The sequence below is a fragment of the Crocodylus siamensis genome, chromosome 4, assembly GCF_052110815.1.
Source record: "Crocodylus siamensis isolate JL-2025a chromosome 4, ASM5211081v1, whole genome shotgun sequence".
NCBI classification, from domain to species: domain Eukaryota; kingdom Metazoa; phylum Chordata; order Crocodylia; family Crocodylidae; genus Crocodylus; species Crocodylus siamensis.
Window position 1 is genome coordinate 110763000 of NC_143398.1, and position 25182 is coordinate 110788181.

General features: G+C 46.9%; 1 protein-coding gene across 4 annotated transcripts in view; it reads right to left on the reverse strand.

Moving 5' to 3' along the window:
• Positions 1-15183, reverse strand: part of RESF1 (retroelement silencing factor 1) — a 55748-nt gene extending 40565 nt beyond the window's left edge. For 2 of the 4 annotated variants that reach the window (XM_090043340.1, XM_090043337.1), the window contains exons 1-2: positions 14034-15183; positions 13020-13059 (exon numbers count right to left, since the gene is read on the reverse strand). The gene's annotated coding sequence lies outside the window, so the exon portion shown is untranslated. The remainder of the gene's footprint in view (positions 1-13019; positions 13060-14033) is intronic. The other 2 variants (XM_090043339.1, XM_090043336.1) reach the window with 1 other exon arrangement.
• Positions 15184-25182: the final 9999 nt, after the last annotated feature.

Consider the following 25182-nt stretch of genomic DNA (forward strand, 5'->3'; position numbering starts at 1 on the left):
GGTGGTATGAGGGCTTGGCCTGAACTGAGATTCCATTTTTGTTTAAGCTGACACTCCATTTTAGTTTCATATTACTTAGCTTAAGTATGACAGCCATTTTGCTATTTTTCTTTTTGTACTCTAAATATAGTGTGTATAAGAAAAGAGACATGGTATACTTGAGGAAAGGGTAATGAAAGAAGTATGGTATGTAGGAAAACACGATAAGACAGTACCTCTTCCAGTTCAGATGACCAAAGGGTGTGGTGACCTTTTGTGGACAATAGCTGAAAATTACAGACCCCAGAGTGAGAAGCATCTGTCCATCACAACATGGGATTGTGGCCTAGGGGCTGTTCCCTGCTTCCCTCCATCCGAGAGTGCAACTCAGCTAAGAACGCAGGGGGGAGAGGAGGACTACCGGTAAATCACCCCAGTCCTCGGAGCTGGGCTGGCTCCTGCCATGTCTTGAGGTCCCAGTGATGCAGCTGGGAACCACAGGGTGCCAGAGTGGCCAGAGAGCAGGCGAGGGGGTGGTGAGAAGTGGCAGCAGTGGGCAGGAAAGTGGGGAAATGGCAATGGCAGTAGGTGGGAGGGGCAAGTGCTAGCAAGTGGGCAGGAGCACAGCAACAGCTGGGCAGGAGCATGGGGTCCATGCTATTTCCCTAGGGCCAGGACCAGGGCCAGTGGAGGCCCAAGGCAGGACAGCAGGAGCGCAGGGCCCAGACTGGCAGAGACTCTATGGAGCCAGGCCAGGTCCCCCCTCTCCCTGCTGGTGCAGTTCAGCCTTGCTCCATAGAGCCCCTGCCAGCCCAGGCCCTGCACTCCTGCTGCCCTGCTCTGGGCCCCTTCTGGTCTTGGCCCCAGGGCACCAGTGCCGACCTCATGCTCCAACCTGCCTGCTGGCTCGCTGCCACTTGCCCCTCTGCCTGCCGCTGCTGCCACCACCATTTTCTTGCTTTCCCAGCTGCCACCTCTCCCCATTGCCCCCACCCCGACCCACTGGCCACTCCGGTACCATGTGGTTCCTGGCTGCATCGCTGGACCACAGAACTGTGGTGGCCAGAACCAGAGGGGTTAGTATCATAAGCAATAAATATATGCTCTTGGAGACATCCAGGCAATTGTTTAGCAGTTGAGATTAGTTAATGCAAAGCTTGCAAGTTTGTAACCTGCAAGTGGAATTTTTCTGTCACAGTTTAACTAAAGTGTTGAATCTGTTTGCACTGATCATGGGCCCCAAAAATAAGCAAACTACAAGATTAGCTGATCTAACAGATTTTTTAAAGGTCAGCCGTAACAAGATCTGACCACCTAATATAATTAGCACATTCCTAGGAATCCAAGGAATAAAAAAAGGTTGAGCTTGGGCAGAGTAATGCTAATTTCAAACCTCAGAGTAATGTAGTGTAATCTGCTTACTGGGTGATCCCGAGTTCAGACGATAGATAACCTTTCATGATAATTTTTAACACCTTTTGATCCCATAGGGTAACAGCTATAGGGCAAGATTGTGAGTGGCTCTAAAGCCAACAAATTAGCATAAGATAAGGCATAAAGGAACATGCATGTCAAATGACCAGTTAGAAGGATGGGACAGAAGGACCATCACTGTACCAAGCCTAGACCCCAGACTCCCAGTGTGAGTGAGAACCGGATCCCGACCAAGGGACCTTCCTGGTAACCCCTTGGACAGCGTTGATCGGGGATGCCCGACTTCGCTGGAACAACTTGGTGCGTGCCTGGCATGGAGGGACTGCCAATAAATTGCCAACCCCATGTGGGAACTCTTTGTCATTCTATCTGTTGTTATCATTCACTATTAGCTCTTTATTGCTGTACTATCTGTTTGTTGCATTAACCTTTCTGTTAACTGTTGTAAACTAAGCTATAAGTAAATTTGCCTTTACTTCACTCCTGACTCACCTCCTTGACCCAGCAGCCTAACAGTTGATACACTCACAATGCCTAGCCAGCCTGCGACACAGGACACAGCAGGAGCCGGCCCAGCCCAGCCCGTGCAATTCTTGGCTGGCTCTGTAAGGTGCCAGCCTGGCTGGGATGCTCCTACTACATTTTGCAGACCTGGTCATACAGCTGGGAACTGCATGGGGCCAGAGCAGCTGGCACAGAGGGAGGGGCAGAGAAGCAGCTGCAGTGGGCAGGAAGGCAGGGAAGCAGCAGGAAAAAGACAGGGAAGCAGCAGGAGAAAGGCAGCAGTGGCAGACAGGAGGGGACTTCAGGCACTGCACTTCAGGAAGGATATGAGTAAGTTTGAAAGGGTACAGAGAAGGGCCACCCATATGATTAGGAGCCTGGGTAATAGGTCCTATGAGGAGAGATGCTGGGAACTGCGTTTGTTCAGTCTGAGGAAGAAAAGACTAGGAGAGGACTTGATAGCAACCTATAAGTATGTCAAGGATGAACCACAAGATCTAGGGGAGCAACTCTTCAGAAAAGCACCCCCAGGGAGAACAAGGACCAACGGGCACAATTTAATTGAGGACAAATTTAGGTTAGACATTAGGAAAAACTTTTTTTCCCCCATAAGGGTATCCAGAGGTAGCGCAGTCACTAGCCTTGGAGATGTTCAAGAGAAGGCTGGACAAGCACCTCGTTGAGCCCATTTGAGCCCAACTACCTCCTGCCCATGGCAGGGGACTGGACTTGATTGTACAGGTCCCTTGTGGTCCTTTGATTCTATGATTCTAACCCCTGCCACACACACACACTTCTTACTATTCCCCCTTACTATTACCATAAAACTGGTATGTGTTCATTTGGAAAAATTAGACATATATAAATCAGCAGGACCAGATGAACTTCATTGGAGGATGCTGAAGGAGCTGGCTGAAGTCATTGTGGGACCACTGGGGAAACTTTTCCAGAATTCGTGGTGCTCCAGAGAGGTCCCTGAGGACTGGAAGAGGGCTAATGTTGTGCCCATCATCAAGAAAAGGAAGAGGGAGGACCTGGGTAACTACAGGCCAATCAGCCTAACTTCTCTTCTATCCTAGGGATGATCCTGGAAAATTTCTTCAAGGAATTTTTTTGCAACAGGCTTGAAGAAGGTAGGATTCTGAATGACAGTAAGCATGGCTTCGTAGTGAGCAGGTCTTGTCTTACCAACCTCATCTCCTTTTATCCGGGTGGTCAGTCACCTGATCATGAGAGAGGAGGTTGATATTGTATACCTTGACTTTCAAAAGGCCTTTGATCTAGTATTCCACGATACTCTCGTGAGTAAATTAGAGGACTGTGGACTCAACCGTGAGACGGTTAGGTGGGTAGGGAGCTGGTTGAAGGGTTGGACCCAGAGAGTTCTAACGAATGGATCTGTGTCATCTTGGTGAAAAGTGGCCAACAGTGTCCCTTAGGGGTCGGTGCTAGGTCCAGTTCTTTTCAACATCTTTATCAATGATTTAGATGTGGAGGTGAAGAGCTCATTGGTCAAGCTTGCAGAGCACACCAACTTATGGGGAAGTGTGGTCACGTATGAAGATAGTCTGTACACCTGAAGATACAAACAGACCTAGATAGGGTAGCAAGTTGGGCAGAATGGAATCATATGAATTTTAACGTAAAAAAATGTAAAGTGCTCCATAGAGACAAAAATCCTCTATGCACCTACAAGCTTGGCAACGTCAAACTGGTCAGCACCATGAATGAAAGGGACCTGGGGGTAATAACAGACCATAGTATGAATATGAGCTGGCAGTGTGATGCCATAGCCAACAGGGTAACTAATACCTTGGCATGCAACAATTGATGCATCTCCAGCAAAACTAGGGAAGTGATTCTTCCACTCTACCCGGCATAGGTGAGACCGCAGCTGGAGTACTGCATCCAGCACTGGGTGCCACACTTCAATAAAGACATGGTAAAGCTCGAGAGAGTCCAAAGAAGGACCACCTGTATGATCAGAGACTTGCAAAGCAAACCATATGAGGAAAGGCTGAGGGACCTTGGACTCTTCAGGCTGAAAAAGAGAAGACCGAGAGGTACTTCACAGCAGCTTACGGCTACATCATGGGCATACATCAAGGGCTCAGTGAAAAAATGTTCACCAGGGCATCCTTGGGGATAACCAAGAATAATGGCCATAAACTCCTCAAAGACCGTTTCAGGTTTAAAATTAGGAAAAACTTCTACACAGCTAGGGTGTGTGATAGCCAGAACTAAAGGGGTTAATAAGCAAATTATAAAGAATAGTATCTGCTTCATGGAGTCATCTGCAGAGCCTCACAAGTTAATATTAGCTAAGACAAAGCTTGCAAGGTTGTAACCCGCAAAAGGTACCTTGTCTATCACAAGTATAACCGGAATGTTAAAATTAACTGTCTGTACCGATCATAAGACTAACTGGCCTCAAGAAGCAAAACTAAAAAACAAAACTGCAAGCTTTAGCTGACCTAACGGTTCTTGCTTAAAGGTCAATCAAAATAACAAACCTGACCACAAGGTATGATTGACCCATTCCAAAAAATTCCAAAGAGAAAGTAACCAGGTGGGTTAGATTTAGGCAGAGTAAATACTAATTTCAAACCCCAAGGTGATGTGGTGTAATTTGCTTACTGGGCGAGTCCAAATTTAGGCAGTAACCTTTTATGGTATTTTTTAACACCTTCTAATCCCATAGTGTAACAGCTGTAGAGTAAGTTCGTGAGTGGCTCTGACGCCAACAGATTAGCATAGGACAAGATACAAAGGAACACGCATGTCAGGTGACCAGTAGGAAGAACGAAACAGAACGGACTCCGGACTCCTGGTGTGAGCAAGGATCAGATCCTGACTAAGGGACCTTCCCCAGTGCTCTCTCTTACAGCGTTGATTGGGGACGCCTGACTTCGCTGGAACAACTTGGCCTGTACCTGGCACTGAGGGACTGTTGATAAGTTGCCAACCAAGTGGGAACTCTTTGTCAATTTTTCTGCCTGTTGTTGTTATTACTATCAGCTCTTAACTCTTATTGTTGTATTATCTGTTTATTAAACTTTCTGTTAACTGTTATATGTGTAACCCATATTTTGCTGCTAAAACATTTTTGCTGCTATAAGTAAAATTTACCTTTACTGTTGTAAGTGAAACTTGTCTTTGTTTCACTCCCAACTTTGCCTCCTCAATCCCAAACCAAACAGCCCAGTAGCTGATACATTCGCAGTGCACAGTTGGCCTTCGACCAAATTGATACACTCAATGCCCAGTTGGCCTGTGACAGGCGTCCACACTGTGGAATAGGCTCCCTCCAGAGGTGGTGCAATCGCCTACCCTGGAAATCTTCAACAGGAGCCTGGACAGTCACCTTGCTGGGGTCACCTGACCCCAGGTGTCTTACCTGCTTGGTGCAGGGGGCTGGACCCCATGGTCTTCCAAGGTCCCTTCCAGCCTTGCAAACTATGAATATGAACCCACACCCTCCCCTATACCCTATATACACATGCACCCTCAGCCCCCCACAAATCTATACCCACCCACCTATGCCCCCCACACTCTCCCACATTATACAAGAGTAAAACTTCATTTTAAGCTATTATACAATCACCCCTACGTACAGAACACAAACACATATAAATCAGAACAAAAAAATTTTTTGAAATCAAATTAGTGAATGTTGCAGTAGATGGTTGATTTTTAGAATATAAATTCAGTATTTTTTTTGGTTCCAAGATGGCAAACCCCTTTGCTAAAAGGAATACTTCTGGGGACTAGGGGAGGGACTTCTGGTGGCAAAGGTCAACAGTTAGGAGACAGGGCTTCCGGCCCCAAGATGGTGACGAGGGGACAGGGCACCTGTCAAGGGGCGGGGCTAGGGTAGCCCTTGACAGCTTGCCAAAACTTGGTAAGTGGCCCTCCAGCCAAAATAATTGCTTGCCCCTGACCTAGGGAAAAACTGTATAAGTTATACCCCAGGTAGGTAATTATGCACCTGTGTAATTTTGCACATAAAACATACGACTGCGCATAATATTGCACAATCCCCTGAGGTAGAGCTGGTGAGAGGGAAGAAGAGCTTCTGCCTGGGTGGGGGGAGACCTAGGCATGGTGTTTGTGGGTGGGTGCAAGCCCCCCCTGCCCCATGGTAGGCTAACCCTGCTGCCAGTGGCAGCAGAGGTACTCCTGGCCAAGGCAGGCAGAGTCCCCGGTAGTGCGTGGCTTCAATGAATCTGGGGGGCTGCACATAGCTCCCACATGAAGTGCCACTAACCTCACACCCCTTCAAAACCTCCCCACAAATCCCCCTCAATCACCTCCCCCACTCACAAGTACCTGTATATATTTCTAAAGATGTTTCAAATAGTGTTATATTTCATTTGTAAAAAAATAAAAACAATTTTGAATTTTTCTGCACATCATTCCCTGTGGTATAGTAAATGGATCAGTGGGATGCCAAGCAGGTTGATAAAGGTAAGCAAAATCCAACAGACAAACCACACAATTCATTTTTACTGGTGTTTCAGAAGAGTGGTTCTCAACCTTTTTGTACCAAGACCCATCTGTAAACACTGATGGCCAGTCCTGACCCAGTGCCCCCCACACCCGACCCATTGCCCCCAGGTCCCAGCCCCCCAGTATATGGGCAAGGGCTGGGTGTGTGAGGCGAGGGGGGAGTGGGAAGCACCCAAGCACCCCTTGCAGGCTGCAAGTCTGCCATCCTGCAAGAGAAGAGTCATGGTCTCCCACATTTTTCTCCTTCAAAGGAGAATCCATTTTTTAAAAGTTTGTTGATACATGTTTAAAATTTGTTCACCATCCTTTCATATATTCTTGCAACCAACTTTTGGGTCACGATCCACAGGTTGAGAAATGCTGTTTTAGAACATAAGTTACTCTCTTACAAGGACCATCCCATCCTTAGCTATGATAGCACCTTAAACCATCACTACTCCTTCTTCAGAAATTGAATTTTCCATTGCAAGAACCAAACTGATTGGCTGATATCCAGCAAGGCTGTGTAAGAAAAACAACCATAAATAATAATATATAAGGAGAAGGAGATGACCTTTAAAAAGCAGATGCTTAAGAAGCAGAAGCTTAAAGATAGCCCTTTTTGCTGAAGTGAAATATGAAGACCACAGAACCGATCTCAACCAGTCTAAGCTTGTTTTATACTGTATTTTGTAACGGCAAGTGAAAAAACTCGAATGTGCGCACAGCAATGTAACGATTGGTATATAAATACCAAGCTGTAAACTCAGTTCAGGGGAGCTCTCTGTCTTAGTGGCATTGAGTAACCCCTCTGCAGAGCAATAAACTTGCATGCTGACACTCCCTCGTTCTGTGCTCGACTGATCATAGCTAGGAACAAGCCCAGAGACGGGAAGGCCAGTGCCCCTCAGCATATGAGCACGCCCTTCAGTGTATGGTGCTACGCAGTTGCTGACCTTTTTCCCCAACAGCTGTCAGGTAATGTTACGTGCTGGTGCTCATTTTCAAGAGACCCCAGCCAAAGCTGCAGGAGTACAGGCACCCCCAGCTTAATGCTGTGTCACTTAGTGCTGTTTCGCTATAACACTCATTTTAAATTGATACCCAATTACTTTTAACCCTCAGTGAGTTTCGTTATAAGGCTCACAGTCACCACCTTGGGTCATTAAGAACACTCACAGTCGCCATCTTGGGTCATCAAAAATTTTTGGTTTCACTGAATGCTCATTTCACTTAATGCTCAGTTTTTCAGGAACCAATTAAGAGTGCTAAGCAGTGGTTGTCTGTATAGTTAAAAGCAGAGGGCCTCAAAAAGCCTGTGCCTGAGTGCCCATAGAGTGACCCATTGAGTGAAGTCTTGCAGATGCAACAGCTGGCTCGGTAAACTAAGCAAGGGAAGCTATTTATATGCCTAATTAAACACAATCAAATAGAACACACAGCCTCAAGTAGTCTGTAAAAACAAAACAGCCTTATCATTCCACAATGGGAAGAAAAGGAGATAAAAATTCTCCTTATTGCTCCCTTTGCTTTCTCAAGAATATAAATCCTAACTAATTGACATGTTCTAGGTCCACAAGAAAATCTAGTTTAATCCAGGTACAAAAGTTTCAGTGAAACAAAAAAAAGCGCTAAATAAAAACAATCAGGTATCATTCATTAAAATATTAAAATCAACTATCTATACTAGGCACAGTCTGGAGAGAAATTAGGAGACTTCTATGGAACCATCTGGAGTACCCCCTACTAACTACAACAGAGCCTGGCTAGCTTCTCTTTACAGCAGCTGAGATGCATGCTGTTAAGATCATGCTTTGCTATAAATCTTGCTTTGTCAATTAATCAATAAACCTATCACATTGGTTGGAATGGCCAAAGGGTCGGGTTAACTTTTTCACCCATCCACCCTGTTTAAAGTTACTTAACTTTATGTTCTTAATATTCTTAATCTATGCTGCTTATATCCTCAATATTCTTAATCTATGCTGCTTAGTGGAAGAAGTGAGACCCTCCCTCTAAAGTCAAAACTAGAAAACCTGTACTAACACTATGCTACGATTGTGGAGGAAGCAGCAGCCCAGACCTCCATGTTGTCTTATGGTGCACTGCTAAGTAGGTTAAAGGGTCAAAAGGTCAGGCCACAGTTTATGCTCTCCTGCAACTTTCTTGCTCAAACTAGTGTTTTTCCACTTGTCATAACTTGCATCATGTGACTTTTTATGGAAACTTATAAAAGCTTGCTTCAACTCTCTGCTGAGGAGAGGTTTGGTGTCCTCTCCAGCAGCTGCTGTTAAATAAAGAGTCTCTGACAACTTTGAAACCAAACACAAGGTGAAGCATGTTTCTTCCACACCATTACCAACCATTCAAGCTTCATCAAGTCAAGCTGGTCTTAATATTGGTTTGGAATTAAAAGTAAATATTAATACCTAAAATAATCAATCATTACAAATTCTAAGGTGGTAGTTACACTTGTATTCATCCCAGCTGCATGACTGACAGAGATAAAACTAAATCTATATATTTGAATGGGAAAGTATCCTACTGGCAAAACAAAGTATTTTAATCAATGAACAGCCTCAAAGCCAGTTATAGAAGTTACTCCTAAGAGCTAATTTCTATGTGGTAGCTCACCCTGTTGTCCTCTCTCCTGACCAAGGAAGTGGAATTTTTGATAAGTAGAGGTTTTCTAGGAATTAATCACTTTCAGTAGAACATTGTAAAGCAGAAGATAATTGGGACAGCTCACAGTAACAGGAAAAAAAAAAGGGGCAGGGGGTGGCAGGGAGGTTCCAACTTCTAGATAGCAGGGTTTAGCCTTTCTTCTTGCTGCACTGGCACTGCCCCAGGAAACGGGAAGCAGAAGCCAGAGGAAGACGGAGCCCAGAGACCCAAGCAGCCAGGAACAATGAGGGAGAAACCAGGCAGGAGCCCAGGGGCTGCATGTTATTAACCCCTTGCAGGCTGGATGGAGTTGTCCACCAGCTGGACAGCCCTGATTTGGATAGAGCTTAGGAACCCTCTTAATTGCAGTCTTCTGGAGTCCGACTCTCTGACAGAGCTGAAACAACATACAAAAAGCTAGACCTAGGATTCCCAATCTGTGGTAGGAGTACCACCAGTGGTATGCAGACAATCTCTCAGTGGTATGCATTAACAGATTTATTATAATTATTTTATGTGGCAAAAATTTGTTGGTGGTATTTAAAGTTGAACTGAAATATTTGCTGGTGGTACATAGGGTTGTATTGTTTTAAATTGGTGGTGTGCAATCTGCCAAAGTTTGGGAACCACTGAGCTAGATAACCATGGTCTACCAGTACAACACATCTCAGTAGCAGACCTACTTCAGGTGCTGAAGGACACTGACCAAAGCCTGTGGTGGCCTAATTTTTGTTGTTGTGACCTATTCTTCCCAAAGTAATCAGGTCTGGGTACTCACTAGTTTTTCCCTGAGGTGAAGCTCCTCAGTCTTATTTCAACAAATCAGTTTGCAAGCTTTCATTACTCCACCTTGGAACATTTCCCTTCTGGGTATTCAGACAAAACAATTACAGAGTTGTAATGAGAAACATGCAACTTGCTCTAATGATATTCAAATTAGTTCAGCTTTAGTAATTTGCAAAAGTTGCATTTCAAGACAGCAATTTAAAAAAAAGTGGTTCTGCATACCACAGAAATTCTGGATCCAGTCTTCCTAAACTACCTTATCCTTTCCACAAAAATCCAAGTCACTTGAACACTTTACAGCAAATTGGCATAATCTTGCCTAGGGCCCAAGATTTATGAACTACTCAATATAAAAACTGTATTATAGCCAGACATTTTTAGCGACTCTAGCAACAAAGGTCAATCATTCAACATAGTTCAACAAAGTTTAAATTGATCAGTTTCACCATCACTAGCTTTTCTGCTAAAAAGATTATATTCTTGCCAACAAAGCATTTGCACATAACCTAAGGTTACCAAGTCATGCAGTTTATCCTTTCAAATCTACCTTTTGATATTAAAAAGACCCCCTTTATCAAATGAAACCCAGATAAAACGCAGAATGCTTACACAAACTGCCACTAAGCAGGTTTAGGCCTATCATAACTTAGAGAAAACTGACATTGTTCAGTTAGTTTACCAATCAGAACTATAAAGACCACAGCCACAGTCAGTCAGCAATAAAATTTCTATGTTGCTAACAACTGGTTTGTTGCAGTAGACACAGCAATTGAAACTGAGTCAACTCAACATACAGTTTCATATGTGTTATAAATAAACACAGTATAAATACACCTCTATAGAATTTAGCTGTAAAAGCAGAACCAAAAAAATACCACAGTATTAGATATTATAATCACACAAAAAGCAGGTATTAATTTGGCAACCTTTAAAGTGCTAAAGTACAGCATGTACAAGTCAGGCACAGCAGATACAAAGAAAAAAAAGATTGTGGGAAATGAAACTTTGGGTACTCTCCAAGTCTAAAGGCCACACAAAAAGTTCTACTTCTTGTAAAACTAAATGTCTTGACATACAGTATTTATCCCAATCTAAAATGACTTTGAAATTAAGATGACCACCTCCCACCAGTAATTAGAGTCTATATGTGGAAAATTATAAATGTGTTATAATTTTCCATGGACAGAATGGAGGGTCATCTTAAATCTGTCAAGTCCTAACAGGATGGAAAGCCATGGCAATGGAGCAAACAGCAAGGAAAGCAGTGGTTGGAAAGGGAGGAGGGTCATGAAGTAGGGATCACATGCTTGTCTCTTGTTTTCTGCCCCCCCACACCACTAGTCCTGTGGTGCCTGGTCCCCTAACCCCACCGTGCCTGCACTCCCTGGGGCCTGCTCCCCCCACAACCACTACTTACCCTACGTGGCAGCTTCAGCTCCCCAGATAGGCAGGGGAGAAGGCAGCAGCAGCTCTGGTCCTAGCCTTGGCCGAGCAGCAGCAGTGGCATGCAGTGTGGCATTCTTCACAGCATGCAGCCCCTCTCTCCTGGTGTGCACCCCTGCAAGGTGCCCTGGCCCTGGCCCTGCAGCAGCAGTGGCATGTAGTTGTGGTCTCCTTCACAGCATGCAGCCCCTCTCTCCTGGCGTGCACCCCCTCAAGGCACTCTGGCCCTAGCCTTGGCCCAGCAGCAGTGGCAGCGGCTCCTGCTCTGCATGTGGGCCAGTGGGTGCAGGCAGCGCAGTCACCACTGCCTGCTTCAGGCTAATAGTCATTTGGTTTTTGGCTAAGGAAGAATAATACAGCAATTCTTCCCTTGCTAAGCACTCTGAAAGATCAAAAAAGGTCAGAATATTTCTAACACTGTAGATTCCCATTTGAAATTTCTGTGTTTATCTTGCAAATCATATTTGCACACCTAGCAATGCTTACATTACATGGCACACCCACAGCACCCCAGAAAGGACCTCACTACACCCTGGTTGAGAATCACTGGTTTACTGGTATAGCAGAATAGGAGTGTAAGTGTGTTCCTTCCTCTTCTTCCTGCCCCCTTTGTATACTGGCAACAACCCATATTATAGCATGCTTTTGTCAGTACAGCTTATTCTACAGAGTGCTGGCATCAGCTATATCAGCAAGGAAAAAACAAGAACTACTTGTCAATATACACTGCAACTACACTAAGTGTCTGCTGGTATTGCTATACCAGCAAACTCTTTCTAGTATGGAGGGGAAAGCCGCATCTGTTTTCCCTTTCCTCCATCCCTCTCCACATACTTCAGGTCTACCTCTGCCTTTAACAACATTAAAACAGGCTTTAGATTCCTCTGGAAAGGAACAGCAGCTCCTTAACATGAAGGAGGCTATTTAAATCGATTTGATAGAAGTGGATCAGCGACAAATTTGGGTAGAAGACAGGGTGCCACCAAACAAAGTACACACATGCACAAAAACACACAGAAGCCACAAAAATCTCAGTTAAACAAGAAACTGTGAAAAACCAAATTTTAAATCTGAAGTTGAGAACACTGATAACTCCTTGTTCTGCAACAGAGACTTCTTACCCCATTACGGAGACAAGCTGTTAATGCCAGCATCCCTCCAGGTGTTAAGAGCCCCGTTTGTGTCAGAGGTATAGGTTGTAGCCATGTTGGTCTAGGGACATAGGCAGACCAGGTTCTTTGAGTAGAACTGTTCATAGTGCCCTTCTTCAGGTACTTGTGCTGAAAGCTTGCAAAGAACTTTGTTCCAACTACTCAGCTTGTCTAATAAAAGATACCACAACTGCCTCTCATACATATAAGATATTCAGCCTCTCTCCTTGACCAAACTGTAGAAGCCATTTTAAATTACTGAGTTGTTTTCCTGAATTTCCATTTAATTCATTAAAATTCAAAGGCATCTTCACATCTATCTCAATGAATGCACAAATCCCCTGCAGTAAATGAAATGGTGAAACCTCTTGAACCAATGAGTTGTAGAAACTGCTTCTGTTCTCATTGCCTGCTTTTCTGTTTTTCTATTTATTTACCTTTTATGCAAAAACAGGTATGTATATAGCCAAAGTATTTGCTACTGGAAAGACACCAATAACTGCTGGGTCATGCACACCATACAAAAGAATTCCCTCCAAAAATAATTTTGTTTAATAGAAAAAGCTGTACCTGCAGTGTGCATCAGATTTACTTCAGAAGTAACAGAGATCTAATGCAAGAAAGAGCATGATAAATAAATGGGTTCAGTTAAATTGTTTCAGGAAGCATTTAGAGTAATCTTTGCTTGTTCAAGTGCATTTAAGTGGATGGCTTGTTCAGTTACTCAGCCATGACTACTACAACTAGCCTAGCTACCAATCGGTTCCCCTCTCACTAATGAAAAACAGTACTTTTTGAAACAATAACTTTCTTTTAAATACATCCGAGTAAATCAGTGCAAAGATTTCAACTCAAGTAGATTACAACAGACCAGGTAATGACTACCCCCTCCTCCCCCCTCAGTCTCTATTGTGATGAATCTGTGCTTCTTCCCCCTCTCCCTTCCCCACCCAATCTCCATTGTACTTGGATGCAAATTGGGTCGCTGGCAGTCGGGATGAGCCATCTCTAGAGACTAGTTAAGAGTGCAAAAGCTTGCCATGACCTCAGGGCCCCAGAAAGGGTGAAGCTGAGCAGAGCCAACACTGCCATCCGCAGGCACCCGACATCTCCAGGCATTCCTGAGCCACAAACCAAGCCCTAGGCACCTTCACTGCTAGAGTCAAGCAGGGCAGGAAGCACCTGGATGCCGGCCGGAGCACGGACGGTCCCAAGGGCCGGTGAGGGAGAGTCGCTCTGCCCAGTCCAACCGCAGAGCTGCACTGAGGGCTTTGGGCCAAAACCCAAACAGTCCAGCTCCCCCCGCGCCCGAGCAGAGCCCACTGCGCTGGACGCAGAGGGCAAAAGCCAGAGCGAGCCCCAGGCCACCAGCCTACCGGACCCCCGCAGCAACACGCTTCCTTCCTCCGCCTCTCCCAGCACCCGCCGGCCCCGCTCCCTCCGACAAAGGCCCCGCCCGCGCAGAGGCCGCCTAAGGAGCCCCCAGGGATGCTCGGGACCCGCTGGTAACTGCAGCGGCACCTTTAGTGCTGGGGGGGGGGGCAGGCGGGCGGATAACGGCGCCCGCGCCGAGCCGGGCCCTACCTCAGGCGGCCGCCGATGTCCTGGGCCGGCGCGAGAGCTACAACGAGACGGCGGCTTCCGGACTTGCATGAGGCGGCGGCACCAGCCCCCAGTGCAGCTGCAACGGCCCCGCGGGCGGAGCGCGCCACTTCCCCCGCTCCCCCCGCCCCGCCGCCGGAATGGACCCGCCCAGGGGGAAGGAGCCCAGCGCCGAGCCCCGGGGGCAGGGTGCGTGGGGCTTTGCTGCGCTTTCCGCCCGCTGTGCGTTCGGGGTCGTCACCAGCTCCTCTCCTGGAGCCTTGTGGCGGCCAGAACCAGAGGGATTCGTGAGCAATAAATATGTACTTCTTGGAGGCAAGTTCGTAACTTGCAAATGTAACTTGTCATAAGTTTAACCAAAATGCTAAAACTAACTGTTCATATTAATTAGTGGAACTGACTGGGTCCCAAAGGCAAAGCTGTAGCTGCAAGATTAGCTGACCTAACTAACGATTTTTGCTCCAGGTTCAGCCTTGATAAAAACTGGATCCAACTGCCTGGCACACCCAGCACATTCCAGGAAAGCCCATCCCAAGAAAGCATATCCAGAGAAACCTAAAAGGGTTGGAGCTTAGGTGGAGTAATGTCAATATCAAACCTAAAAGTGCTGCATTGTAATTTGCTTATTGGATAAACCGGAGTCTAGGTAGTAACCTTTTATGATAATTTTTAACACCTTTCAATCCCATAGGATAACAGCTATAGGGCAAGATTGTGAGTGGCTCTAAAGCCAACAGATTAGCATAAAACTAGATATAAAAAGGCATGTACATCAGGTGACCAGCAGGAAGGAGGGAACAGAATGGTCATTGCTGTTCCATGCCTGGACCCCAGACTCCTGGTGTGATTGAGGATCGGATCCTGATCAAGGGTCCTTCACCAGTAATCCCTCCAACAGCATTGATTGGGGACTCCTGACTTTGCTGAAATCGCTTGGTGTGCACCTGGCATCAAGGGACTATCGATAAGTTGCTAACCTATGTCTGTCTATCTGTTGTTTTGAACAGCCCAGTGACTGATACCCTCACAATGCCCAGTTGGCCTGTGACAGAATTGATCCATCTATCTGTTGTTATTATTTACTATTAGCTCTTTAATACTGCATTATCCGCTTATCGCATTTATCTTTCTGTTCACTGTTGTGTGTGTAAGCTAATAAATTTGCCTTTGCTTCACTGCTAACTTTGCCTCCTTGATCCAAAAGTGAACCGAACAGCCCAGTGGCTGATACTCTGACGGTGCCCAGTTGGCCTGTGATAGAATTGATACACCCACACTGCCCAATTAGTCTGTGACAAGCATCTGCCCTGCAAAGCAGGCTGTTTCCCTAGAGACACGCTCATCTCCCAGGTGCAACCTGTAGTCCCAGCTGAGTTCCCACAGGAGGAAAAGTTGCTTCCCGCCCTTTTGCACTGAAACCTGAGCCCTGCCAGCAAGCTAGAAAGTCTTAGGGGAGGGAGGAGGATGACCCAGGGGTGCAATAAAGGAAAATGGTTGCGGGCCTTGACTCAGTTTCCCTGCTCCCTATTGAACAGGCCCAACCATCGTTCTCTCAGAAGAAGGGGCAAGGAAAACCTCCGCCCTTGTCTCAAACCCTGGGGACAGAGGCTGAGGGGCTTAGGGCCTGGCCGTAGGGTTGTTGAGTCTCCAGGAATGGGATTCAAATCTCCAGGAGACTGCTGAGTCACTAGGGGGACTGATCACATTAAGTGTTAAATCTGACTGATGCAGTAGTCCCATGGTTTTGAAAAAAGTAATAGTCATGTGCATTTGCCTTCCTGAAGTAATGACTCATTAATGTCGTTATGTCATGTGATGAAACCTCCTGGAATAGATTCAAACAGAGTTGGCAACCCTACCTGGCTACCCGGCAGTGAGTGTGGTATGGTAGGGGAAATACTCTGACAGAGACAATGCAATTAAAATGGTACTGTGTAGTGCATGAATGACCTATGCTAGGGAGGCATGGAAGCACTGGCAGCGGTGGGAGAATGAGAATGTCACTGGTGGTGTTGATGGGCGTGGAAATGGTGTAGTGGAGAGTTGCGCCCTTGTCTGTTTGCGGACAGGGCTCCCTATGAGAGCTTCATAGTTCTCTTTCCACTTGCCAGCTTCCAGTGGGAGGATCTTGGCTGCATGCAAACTTTATGGAAATGGGAGATTCCTCTCTAGCTTGCTCCTGCAGCCATACCATTGAGGGCAAGCGAACTGCAAGTCTCTGGGCTTGGGCTTGCACATAGGATACCTGCCAAAGGATTTTGAAGTATTTGAAGACCGAGGCGGGGGTGGAGGATACTTGCCAGTAGCAGGGCCGCGTATGTTTCTTGAATGATTCACAAGGATTTGGAACTGATTTGGCTGATGAAATGATGACATGAAAATTTTTCCTTAAAAAAAACCAAAACAAAAGAAATGGTAGTGAGTGTGCTTGTGTAGTTTCTGCTGTATGGACCGGCTCTTGTTCATACTGCCCAGTGGATAACATCCCAATAAACCAGTGTCTAGTTTGGAGGAAATTACTTTGGTTTCTCTTGTACTTCTCCAGATAAAATAAAAGCCCCCAGAGCAGGGGTGGGCAATTATTTCAGGCAAAGGCTGGTTACTGAGTTTTGGCAAGGCATTGAGGGCTGCATGACAGGCAGCTAGGGGCAGATAAATATTTATTTTCTAAATTTTTTAGGGGCCCCACAGGCCGGACAGAATGGCCCAGCGGGCTGCATCTGGCCTGCGGGCCGCATTCTGCCCACCCCTACCCCCTAGGCTACCTGGGTGTAGTTAAACCCTGGATGAGAACACAAGTCCAAGCAGGATCCTCTGCCTGCAACCCTGTGCCGTGGTGGTGGGGCTGTGCACCGCAATCTGGGCCCTGACTGATTACTTTGGAGCCTAGTTTAAGCTTTTTGAGAAAGATATACACAAAAAGACATAAAAAGTTAAGGCATAAAAAATCCTATTGGGTAGCAACAAAAAGGTGAAATAACGCCTTCTTATCATGGAATAATAAGAGGAAGTGACAGAAATATAATTATGGTGGTATCACTGCACCCCCAACTTTACAACTAGATTGATCTGTTGAATGGCAATGTCTAATAATTCAAATGAGGGTGTTAATCCTCCTAGAGATCAGCCCAGTGAAAGAATGGTGGGTGCCCCAACTCTCATTAGGTCATCATTAGCTTACAGCCCAGCTCTATCCTAATGCAACATATAATGCAACATAATTAATTAGTTAATGACTGACAGACACCTGAAGAAGGAGTAAGAATAATTATATTAAACAACAACAATAATCCAATAGCACTCCAATACAAACAACAATAATACAACAAATCAGTACTTATCCAAGAGAGGGTGCTTGAGAGCATAAGCAGACTCCAGTATTGCCAATAGGGTGGCCACCATAGAGGACAGTCTTGTCGTCCTCCGTCCAAGAGAAAACTAGAGGACATAAAGGCATCAGGTTTTGTATAAATAGAGGAAAGAGTAGCAGAAAACTGGAATGTCCTCTATTATTGCCACCCTAATTGCCAACCTTACCATGTCAAAGATCGTAAGACAAACTCTTAAAAACCAAGAAATTTGGAATGTAAATCATGGGATGCTATGTTTTGAAGTGTGTGTGTATGTGCCATGGGGGTGTTATTTGTGAAGGTGTGGGAGGCTGTGTGTGTAATGGGGGGGAATCCTCACACACCCTGGCAGAATGTGGGGTACTGTGAGTCAGGAGTAAGGGGCAGCAGCAGGGCTGGGAGGGTTGTGGCTTGGGTGCAAGGGGCAGAGACACAGACACACACCGATACACACAGAACACAGCAGGTAAGTGGAGGAGAAGGGGCTGGGGCAAGAAGAAAGGGGCAGAGGCAGGGCTGCCCACTGTGGGCTAGGGCTCTTTGTGACGTGCTGCCCTTGCCCTGGGAGCTGTAAAATGCTAGTTTACCTCCTGCTGCCTGCTGGGTGGTCAGGGAACGCGCACCACGGACAGCACCTGACTCCTGGGGCCACATTGTGGGTGGCAGGAGGCACATTGGTGTCACACAGCTCCAGGGGCAAAGGTAGCAGGGTGCAGAGAGCCCCTGCCCATAGTGGACAGCCCACCTCTGCCCCATGCACAAATCTGGGGTGTACGTGTCCCCCATGCCTCCCCTAGGGGTACACACTATGGCAGGGAGCCACACCCCTGTCCTCTGTGCCTCTGAACAAGCTGTCCACAGGATGCAGAGAGCCCCAGGGCCCCATTAACCCCAGCCCCTGCCCCTTTTCCCAGGAGCCATCACTGGGCCTGCCCAGCAGGCAGCAGGAGGTACACACAGCATCATGCAGCTCCCAGGGCAAAGGCAGCAGGATGCATAGCCCAAGCTTACAGCACAGGCAGCCTGCCTCTGCCCCACAGATCTGGGGGTCACCTGCCCCCCATACCTCTCCCAGGAGTGTGCGCTGCAGCAGGAAGCTGTGCCCCCAGCACTCTGGACGAGCTGCCCACCAGCACGACCCACCCCGGCCCCAGGGTCCCATTCACCGTAACTCCTGCCCCACTCCCTCCCTTACCATGGGGGCCTCAATATGCCCCCACCAGCCCCTTCCCCTCCACAGACATACCAGCTGGGCACTCTGTACCTATGCTAGAAGGAAAACACCCAAGATTTGAAGGTTGTATCCCAAGATTATGAGTTATAGAGTTAATTTGATTTAGAAGTTGGGAGTCTTGCGATTCTTTCATGAGAGTTGGCATTACTGAGACTCTCATATGCAGGCAGCAATTGCTGCAGCAGCACCACTCGCATACAGATCCACTCTACTGTCACACCACAGAGATCTCCGTTCCTTAGTCTTTCACCCTGCAAACCTATACATACACCAAGAGGTTATGGTCCCCTGGACCCTTACTCTGCATACCCACAATTCCCTGCCACTGGACCACGCCGGCTATTGGCTACTCTGGGCCCTCTAGTCTCAGGCGCTCCAGGCACACTCCAGATACCCACACACAATAACCCTGGCTTCTCCAGCCACTCATTCATGCAGGGAACACAGGTCCTCCAGATCTGTTCCCTTTTATACCCATACTCCCCTGACACCTATCAGTCATCCAGATACCCAATCATACATCTGTGCACATGACATTCATGCCCTTTGACATGGCACTCTCATGCACATGGTATTCAGCTGTCAATCACTCAGGTAAATGCATGTTTCCTGCCCAAACTAGGTTACTTAACTTGAACCAGCTGGGCATGTCAGGCGTAAAACTTTGTCATAACATCAAGACAGTTCAAAAGTTCACAAACCCTGGAACTTTCTTCCCTTCTGACCCACTGAGCACATACAAACACTAGCTAGGCCAGGGGATGCTCTAGTTTATAGCCAACAGATCAAAACTGTGAACCGTGCACCCAAGCAGCCCAGTTAAAAAAACAAAAGAAAACAAAAAATCCCTCTGTTATCTTCAGTTTAGTCCTAAGTGTCACGCGCCAGCTGGACTCTGCCAGCTTTGCCCGGCAACAGATGCCGTCAACACTCTTCTCACAATCTGGAAAGCCCCTATTTGGCTTGCTGCATGGCCGTGGCCATGTGCTGGGGAAACCCCGTCCCCTGTGGATAAACCCCGTGAACATTTTAGCGTGAAAACGTGACCAATCGGGGCTTGAAATTGGGCTTGTCATCTGGCCTATAAAAGCTAGGGTTGAGTTTCCACCCAGAGAGAAGCCAGAACATCCACCGCTCAGTGGGTAGGCCTGGCCAGCTTCCCAAGGCTTCTCCTGCCTCTGGAACCATAGGCAATCGTTTGTGCACTCGTTCATATCATTTGTGCACTCGTTCATATCCCTTCGTACATCGTCGTTTTCGATCTCGGATCCATCGTTGTGTTTTTCATTCATTCGTCCCTCACCTGAATCAGGACAGATCCAAGTGTAACTGCCTGCGCAGCCACATCCACACCGGTGGTGCGTAAGTAAGGGATCAAATAAAAATGTTCTGGAACCGTTACGAGTCCACCTCTCTCTCTCGCAAACTAACATCAGGGGATAAAATCCACCAGGGCAACAGTCACAACCTGACTCGTGCCCCGCACATTAAGATTATACGCAATTTTAGGAATGCAGCTGCTGTGACCCACACAATCACAATGCCAAGTTAGAATTAATGCAAGTTCATATCTAGGAAGGATGCCGTTGGCGCCGTAGAGCTGGACACACAGAACCTGAGAACGAAAAGACTGCAAAGCAAAAGCAAAAGCACTCTGCCCAAAACCAAAAGAAAGGGTTGTGGATACAAGTCAGTGCAAAAAAAATTACCCAACCTTAAAATAAAGGAGTTGGAGGGCATTAGTGTTCTGGCCATTACTGGTAGACTGCCCCCAGATTGCTTGAACTGAGATCATGTAGCAAAACCCCCAGTTTTTCTTTTTTTTTAAATACATTCCCTCCTTTCCCCAATTATTTCTGACTTTTTTTCTCCCTCTCTATTCCCTATAGATAAGCAAGAGTAAGCTAAGACATAGGGTAAGTTTTAGCATTTTTGTAGCAAGTTTTTTTTTCTTCTCTCTCTCCTTTGATCCACTGTTTTATATTGTATAATTATTATGTTTATCTTGATTTTTACTGTGTGATTAGTTTTATTGATTTTTACTTTATTTTTTTAATTGATACTGTATGATTTAGGCCTACATGTGTAAGTTAGCATAAGTAATGTCAAGTAATGTCAAGTTTCCATTTTGACTGTCAAACCTCCATCCTGTGTCCTCTGCCCGGGTGTAGCCTATGACTCATGTCTAATCAGTCTCATGTAAATTGGTTCCTGAATGGATGAGGTTGCTTGAGATACAATGGTAGCAGGCCTCTACTGAATAATCAACTCAACAACTGCACCATTGCCTTCCATTGACTTGTAACTGTTTTCTTTTTCTTTTTCTCTGTATAACTGCCGTGCGGCACTCTCACATTTATGTAACCTTGAAGTCTTCATTGTTAATCAAAACAAGTACCTGGTACTGCTCTCTGCTGGCACTAGGCCACACATGTGTACTCTGTAAATTTTACTCCTTATCTAGAAAATGCCAGTTTTGCAGAAACAAAACTTATGTAGAAAATCTGCCTAGTAACTATTATGTAAAAGAAATTATCCTATCTCTGTATGCTTAGCTCATATCATAGTTAGTGTCATAGAGGCCGTCCAACCAACATCTATAAAGAGGCAAAGAAGCAAGAAATGGTAGAGATAACAACTGGAAAACTCTGTAGGCCCGATCACCCTGCAGCCTGGTTCTCAGCCTCCCCGTCTGGGCGTATCCCAGCGAAAACCAAGGCCTCAAAAACCCGACGATCGACAACAACTCACCGTGTTACAGTTTTATATTCAACATCCCATTTATGAGCTGTTGACCAGTTCTGGGACTTAAGGAGCAGGCAGCCGCACCTAGCATTGGACTGGTTCCAGTGTTGGAACGCAAGGGCTAGCTCCGGAACCCTGTGAACCAACAGACGCCCTTTGTATCCGGCATACTGTAACTGAAGAACCATCGGAGACTCCACTTCTCAACTGCCTCTCATCGTAGCTTAGACAGCATACCTACACTCCCTGTACTTGTATTTACTGCAACTTCGTTCCAGCCGGCCTCCCCTCTTATTCATAAGAGAGTGAGGCCAGGTGAGTGAATAAAACAAATTTTACTTTACCTTATATCTACTCCGTAATAACTGTTACTACTAACATTCCATCTCAATGAGCTGTTGACCGGTTCTGGGACTTAAGGAGCCAGCAGCCGCACCTATCATTGAACTAGTTCCAGTGGTGGAAAGCAAGGGCTTGCTCCGGAACCCCGTGAACCAACAGACATCCTATAGACTTATTACAGAAAACTAACAACTTACTCTAAGTCGTCTACTTGAGCCAACTCGGCGAACCTCGAAGGCGGTTATAAAGCTACCTCCAATTCCGCCCCACAAGCCGCACGCTCGCCCATTCCGCAAAGCCCGCAGCTCCCCAAGCAGTGCCAGAATCGCAAGCCCAGCATTCCGTGACAGACGGCTACAAAAGTCCAAGATCCTGGGGAGTCGGAGGTGCCGGAGGTAATGAGTATAGCAACACAGACAGAAGTAGGGCAGAAAGCTCAAGTGGTGAAGTTTGCAGATGCCATGTGAGAGCGGTTGGAGACGCCAGGAGCCCAACTAGTGGAATATGTAATTATGGTCAAGTCTGAATGCCTAGAGCAGCACCTTGAGAAGTAGACGTGCAACTAATGACCACATGGCTAGGGGGCCAGAAACCTCCAGAGCAGTGGAAGATCTGGGGAAGGATTCGGGATCTCCAGAGAACCATAGGGAAGTGAGAAACCCCACAATCTGCCCTGGGAAAGAGACCAGGGTATACAGGGGTTGAATATAGACGAGCCAGATGTGAAGGGGGGAAAAAAACCTCAAAAAGTAGGCAAGAACTCCCTGGGGACAAGTGAGAAGGTTTGAGACAGATTACAACAGGGCTCAGTTTTTATGGGAGTGGGGGAAGGTCTCCCCCATGCCCCTTAGGAGAGTAGCATAGGAAGAGAGGGTAGACCCTAGAAGACAAGGAGTTCAACCAACTGAGAGTTCAGCCTACCAAGTTTGGCTAATGTGGAGGGACTGCCCGTGGTGGGGCAACTCCCATGAAATCCCATGTGGTGCACCTTGGGGAAAAGGTGAGGAGGAGGCACCTGAAAACTTCCACCTCTATGCATCTGAATTGTTGGTGAGCAAGAACAAGAGCTTTGAAGGACCAAGACAAAGAATGCGAGAGGGATAAGAGTGAAGACCCGCCCTGGTGAGTCAGGGTCTTAAGGGGGAGGTGTGTTGCAGAGCACTTAGGTGCCCTGTTCCTTTTAAAGAGGGGAAACTAGTGAGAAGCCCCAGCTGCTGGTTGCCAGGGCAACCAGAGTTAGCTAGTGACCCACACCTGCCAGCGGTCAGCTGACCAGAAGGGGCAGGGCTTGGCTCACATTTAAACCCCAGGGCTGAGGCCAGGCTGGCAGTTCCCTGCTCGCAGCCAAGGGAGAAGGAGCTCTGTTTGAGCAAACAAAAGGGAGAGGCCTGACTGCACAAGCTGCTCCTGATACTGTGCTGGGATGGAGTATTCCCCAGTAAGATTTGAATGATGTTATAAGCAGGCAGCTTGAGTTTATTTTATAGTCCAGGGGCTTGTGTTGGTTTATTATTGTATAACATTGGTGGTTTGGGTGAAGCTGTTAGGAGATGGAGGAGGCCTCATGGGGGACCAACAGCCACATAGGGACCCTGAGTGCCAGAGAGGGCACAGCATTGGGGGTGCACTGACCCCGGTGCCAGTGAGGGCACGGTTCGAATCAGGGCCGCAGAGGGCCCAGGGAGGACAAGGGGGCCAAATCATAGCAAGGCCCAGACCGAACAACGTCGGTTCCATCTTACCATGCCAAGTTGGCCTAATGGGCACCCTCAATTCTTGCCTTTGATGGTAAAATATATAGGAGGCTGCCTTTGCGCCCTCTTTGACATGGTTTGTTGTACACTCTGTCCCCGTGGACTCTCGGACCCTTGGTGGGTCCCGCTCCAAGATGGATGGCACAACAGGTGTTTTGGGGCACCCTAGACTTATGGGCTATGCGTAGCTCTAGCCACCCCTTTACCATGCCTCAAGCCTCGCAGATGGAACCGATGTTATTCAGTCTGGGCCTTGCTATGATTTGGCCCCCTTGTCCTCCCTGGGCCCTCTGCGGCCCTGCCTGGCACTATGCCCTCACCGGCGCTCGGGCTTTCCGCAGCCCTGTCTGGCACTGTGCCCTCACTGGTGCCGGGGCGGGGCACGCCCAGTGCTGTGCCCTCACTGGCACTTGGGGTCGATGCACCCCAATGCTGTGCCCTCTCTGGCACTTGGGGTCAGTGTGTTAGAAATGCACAGTAAATAGAGTGTTGTTAGAACTGCACAGTTTGCATCTCGTACCTGATAAGAAAAAACACTGCCAAGGACTTTTTCTTTCTTAGCTAGCTTTGTTACAGTTTTTTTCTTATGCTAAATCACTCCCTCCTCCACACTCCTCCTGGTTCTTCTCATGCAGATTACAGAAGCTGAAATTCAACTGACTGTGTCCTTGAAAGGGGGGGGAATTTAAACTCTTGGTGACCTAAAAAACTTTCTGAGCGTGCACAGTTAGCTGATGCATATTCACCTATCCACTCCACATACTTAAGTAGTTAATTATAAGATACATGCGATGGATGAAGTAATGTAGTCACATGCATGTTTGTATAAACCAAAAATGAGCTGTAAAAGTTCCTGTTTCTGCACACATGCCCAAGAGAAAAAAATAAAATACCAGCTAAAAATTTCCTCAGGGGCGCAAAATAATCTGAGTCCTTTGACTCTGCTCCGGCCCTATTTGCAAATACACCTTTTGTGCTACTAATAAGTGTGTGTCTAAAATTTCTTCGCGTGCGTGCCTCCCGAGAAACGAACCGCAAATTTTTACAACAAGTGCACCCCCAATACCGCAGCCTCTTTGGTGCTCGGGGTCCCTACACTGCCGTGTGTGTCCCTGGGCTATAACATAAACTCAAGCTGCCCACTTGTAACATCATTCAAATCCTACTGGGGAATACTCCATCCCACCACAGTATGAGGAGCTGCTGGTGCAGTCAGGCCTCTCCCCTTTGTTTGCTCAGGTCACTAGCTAACTCTGGTTGCCCTGGCAACCAGCAGCTGGGGCTTCTCGCTCACAGCTAGGGCTCTTTCCCTAGCAGTTTCACCTCTTTAAAAGAAGCAGGGCACCTAAGTGCTCTGGAACCGGTTCTTAGCCTTGTCCTGCCCTGAAGTGATTCCTCCAGGTGCCTAGTTTTCATGACTTTTATACTTTTACTCCTGCTTTCTATCTGTTTGGGTTTTTTAATCAAAGTAGCTTCTAGCCTTATTACCTTTGACAGATTAGAGCAAAGCTATTGTTGCATGCTGCAAAGCTGTCATTTTGAAGTTCCTCTTTCCAGAGCCATCGGGTCAGGCAAGAGCAGTTCCTCTTTCTAATCTTATTCAAAGAACAGCAAATGCATTAGGTCATTATCCCGTGGCTCCTGGGTCCCACAAGGCTAACCCGCCCCCCTCCAGGATGCCAGGTTAGCCTCCTCCCAGAACCCTT